This window comes from the organism of the source record quoted next, unplaced genomic scaffold (genome assembly GCF_019419815.1).
Source record: "Pyrus x bretschneideri cultivar Hongxiangsu unplaced genomic scaffold, Pyrus_bretschneideri_v1 Contig53, whole genome shotgun sequence".
Classification (NCBI taxonomy): domain Eukaryota; kingdom Viridiplantae; phylum Streptophyta; class Magnoliopsida; order Rosales; family Rosaceae; genus Pyrus; species Pyrus x bretschneideri.
In genome coordinates this window covers 687,459-692,613 of record NW_025999791.1, presented here as the reverse complement: position 1 = coordinate 692,613, position 5,155 = coordinate 687,459, and positions in this window count along the sequence as shown.

The window sequence follows — 5,155 nt, the reverse complement described above, 5'->3', positions numbered from 1 at the left end:
CGAGGTAATCATGGGAGCGTTTGGGTGGAGCATCTTTCTTATCGTTTCTTCTGCCCAATATTATTGGATAGAAACTCTAAGTGCACCTGAAAATCCAAAACAAACCAGCAATTCCATCAAGTCTTACAACCCCAAATGGTATTTTAGTTAGTTTGCAAAGGGTTTATATATAGTTGAGTGGTTAAGAGCATTTACTTCCTGATCCTAAAGTTCCGAGGTCAATTTACTCCTCCCTTGGTGGCACTTGTAGATATATAAAGAATATTGTATTTTTTAATTAAAAGAAATGAAAAAAAGCATTACTTAGATTCAACACAAGTTTAAGCAAGTAAAGAGATGCTGTAATGAAAGAATTTAACTGAAGAAGATTGCAATAATCATCTAAACCAAGTGTCAATTCCAAATGCTTGAGATTTTCAAGCATGGGAAATATACAATTCTCCGTGTTCATCTGAAAACCAAATAATAAGGCCTAACTAAACATAATCCCACTAAAACCAAGGAGAACCAAACATAAATGTACTAACCAGTATTCCATCCAGTTTGAGAGTCTCTAGCTGAGAAAACCAACATGGGAGTTGATTGAAGGCAGCCTCTACGAATCCATCATTGTCAACACAAATGGTTACGTCAATAAGTTGCGGTACGTTCCTAAGAAGAAGGTCTATCCGACCTCCGACGTAAAAGCAGGATACAAGATTTGAGTCACAAATATCAACACTCTTGATGTGGGAGCTTGTCGTATCTCTAAAATACTTCAGTATGCTCGACGGATTGACTACTCTTAGATTTAACAAATCATTGGAATAGTACACTGATAATCCTAAACCCTAAACCCTAAACCCTAAACCCTAACCCTAAACCCTAAACCCTTATGGTTCGTGAACAGAAGAGAGGCGCGATATCCCTCCTCTAAAGATGTAGACGTCTTCCCACATGCAGGTTATGAAGGTGCCTACAACTCCAAAATACAACCCAAAACCTTACAGGATATCTGATCCATTATGCACATCGACAGCAGACGAGATTGCCAAGTAGTGATCAATTGCCCAAGAATTACAAAACAAGGATTGTAAGAATATAAATTGAAGACGATAGAAATGTAAGAAGTGAAGGAGATTGAATAGTTTCAACATGTTCTTTTTTTTGGTATGAGGTTTCTTATTTAAAGAACCTGGTATGAGGTTTCTTATTTAAAGAACTCCTCAAAACCCTTCAAAAAGGATTATAACTCTTCAAATAAAACACAACTCTTAGATATTAAAAATAAATAAAATAATAAATTTTGAATCTTTAAAATAAAATAAAATAAAAATATTTAAAATAACCAACATATAATACCTTCAAATTTGGAAATTCGAATTAGGGATAGAAAATCTATTTTAATGAAAACAAAAGATATGATCATGGAGCCAAAAATAATCAAGAAAATTATGGAAGCGACACGTGGACTTTTAGGTGAAAAAGACAAAACTACCCTCGAGGCCAACCGGGATTCACATGCACATGTAATAGACAACACGGCTCAATCAAGAAAGAGTCAAAGGTGATTAAAATGATATTCATTCGAATCCCTCTCATCACTCCTCATCAAACCCTTATTCAAAACGTAACTCCCAATTTTCCTATTTAATTTAGGATTAATTGCCGTGTTAATTGCAAGATATTATTTCACATAATATCTTGCAATTATTCACACAATTTCATCATATATGGCTGGCCACTCCCCTATAAATAGCCCTATTGTCCCACCAAAAAGCTAAGTCATTTGCTACCCAAAAACTCCTAAACACATTCTTTTTAGAATTCTAACTTTGGCATCGAAGATTCTTCGGCCAAAGCCCCCCCCCAACCCCCTAAATTCATCGTGGGCGCGTGAGGCTTTTAGTTTTATTATTTTGCAGCTGCATTTTGGTCAAAGGAGAAGACAACAGAAATTTGCATCCACAAATTGGTGCTTTCATTGAGAGTCTTGATTCACACGCTCGAAGAAGACTCTTGCATTCAAAGTTTCCTATTTCTCGTTTGTTCGTAAATTTTTCTCTTTTTTATTCCTAGAATTTTTAATTCTTTGAATAGAGGTAAGGGAAAAATACAATGACGAAAAATTCGAAAACCACGACAAACGGAACTTCCTACATTTAAAGATCTAGATCAAATGATGGAGGAAGAAATGTAGCCTTACCATGATGATCCACAATGCTTAATGCGGCGGCAAGAGGATGAACTTTGCCACCAAGGAGCAGCTCCATCATGGCAGTCACAATGACCACCGTGGCAGTCACAAGGACCATTGTGGCAGTGAGGAGTGGGCCAATTTCATGGTCACAAGCCCACGTTGAGCAGGGAGTAGCTGCGCTAGAAGCCTAAGAGGCAACCCAAGTCGTAAGGTAGTTAAGCCAGGCCCATCATGAGTTGGCCTAAGCTGTTGCCCCAACAGCACAGGCTCAAGGCGCATTGCAAGCTTGAGCTACGCCGACAATCCTCTTGTCTCAGATCCAACGTGCTCCTAGTGTCGCACCATGTCCACGCGCCTCACATGTGGCCCGACCCCCTTCTGCGGCCCAACTCACTCCCGTGGCCCACCAAGCCATCCCAACCAGTCTAAGACCAGTTCAACCATCCCGGCTTCAGATTTTTAGACCGACGATTGAATCGGGGGTATTTTAACCCCATTTCTCTTCAGATTTGACATATCCCAACTCAAATCTCACGCCTGGAGTCCATTACACTTCCATTACTCAATGAGACATATACCGTCCAAACTCTTCCACCCCAAATGGCGAACAACACTTCTCCTAACAAGTCATAGAGTTAACAAGCTTCCTTGCACAACAGACGACCTTAGTGAATCATCTCTTGCAGGGCACTGAGATGTAGCATGCCCTAAACATGGTATCCCGAAGTAGGACAAGGGTAAACTACGAACCTCTCCAGCAGCATCTTGGAAAATAGCACCTCGACCAGCCACAAACCAAGCGTTCGGGCAGTGTACACTCTCGACTGGGCCCCCGAGATAGCCTATACTCTTGTCTTAGCACGCGGATGAGTGTGCACTCTTGGTTAGGCTTATGAACGAGCATACATTTATGGTTGGGGCCGTACTCTGATAATCGACATAAACAACCTTTTAGGCGAAGTGTTTATTCGTGGCTAGGCCTGCAATGAGCATCTTCACCTCACATTGGAGTAGGCAGCATGATGGACAAAGAGAAGTAGTCACTTAATATGACTCATGTTTAACCGGCATCCTACGAGTAATTTGCTCGCTTGCTAGGAAAGTACCACATGCACTGCAGTCACGACATAGACGAGCCGAGCACATGGAAGAGTAGCTTAGACCAGCAAGTCACTACCGGAGGTAGCTAAGAGCTTTGCTACCCCAACAAAGGCAAATTCAGGAAGAACTAGAGAGGCTCCTGACAGAGCAATTGACCGATTTCCAACGCAACGAGGTCATTGATGAGGCACTATGATAGAACATAATCAACATAAGCAGGTCGCCCTTCATGGATGAGATCGAGCAGGCATAGCGTTCATGTAAATTCAGCATGCCATATTTCACATCCTTTAAAGGAGATAAGGACCCGGAAAGACACCTAAAGCACTACCAAAGTGCAATGATCCTCTATCGGAACAACGACGCTTTCATATGCAAGATATTTGCCACCACTCTACAAGGTGAGGTGTAAGATTGGTTCCATACCTTGCCGCCACAATCCATCCAGAGTTTCGATGAGCTGTCTTTGGTTTTCACCAAGGAGTATTCATCCTATCTAACACGCCTTGATCCTGATGCTTGGGGGGCATCGGGATGGCCGCGTGCTGGCTGACACCCGAGGGTGACATAAGCCATTTCATGAATGCATATGCTTAGAACATGTAAATCATGCATATGAATTTTGCGCGTAAATACTCAAAGGAATATTTAAATATAAGTCTTACAAAATACCATAATAATATTTAACTGCCAACAATGAATATAGTGATAATGCATGACATGTTCAGAGCATACAACTAATCCAGAGTATAAACGGAAGGTAAAGTAGAGAGGTGCTATTACAATAGATGTCAAAGCAGAGATGATGATATGATATCAATGGTAGGGGAATGCCTCAAAGTTCGGATCATAAGCCTCGTTCCTATGTCCTTAGGGGGCGCAAAACAAACATGAGTGGACTAAGTTATATATATATATATATATATATATATATATATATATATAATACTGAAACAGTTATCAGCATACTAACCCCCAAAGTTTTATGAAAACTAATAGCATAATAGGTGATAGATTTGCTGAAAACCCTAACATGCCATAAAACTTTTCATAAAACATATCTCGTATATAATGTGCTAACTAGTGGTATCAGTGTCGCCGAATGCATATAAAACTCTTCATTCGCCCGATGGCCTTCCTTCAGAAATACTTCAAATATCAATCGCCCGTAGGCTCCTACAACACTCACCCGAAGGTATATAAGTATCAATTGCCCATAGGCTCCTACAACACCCACCTGAAGGCATATATGTGACCACTAAGTACACACAAAACCATTTAATATAATCTTTCCAAACATAGGTACATATATCTCAAAATCATCTTCATAGCATATAGTCATCCATCATATATACTACAAAGATTTGTAAAAACATGTTCATAAATAGTATATAGTCATCCATCATATATACTACAAAGAACATAAGTTCGATAAAGTATGGTATTCCAAAATATTCTCAGTAAAGCATGATAATCATATAATGTAAATCTAATTTACTTATAAAACGTTTCATAAAACGTAACCATTGAATCATGCTTTTCATGTATGCATTTCTACTATTAAAACATGCATTTTAGAAGGGGTCCACTCACGGATACTTTGTCGTTGAAGAGCCGTACGAAATAGATGGGACATAAACGCTGCTAATAATTGCACCTAAGCACATAAAGGGTCCAATTAATAAAACTATACTCAAACGATTGAATTTCGGAAAATGGACTTAAAAAACGGATCCATGACATCAAAATTAGCCTATGAGGGGTCCTGGACAAAACTTGAAAAAGTCAACAAAAATTCAACGATTAGCTTTTATCGAGTCAACGGTTAGATTGGGTCAACGAGTTCGAGTTGGGGTTAACCGGGTCACAGGTTGC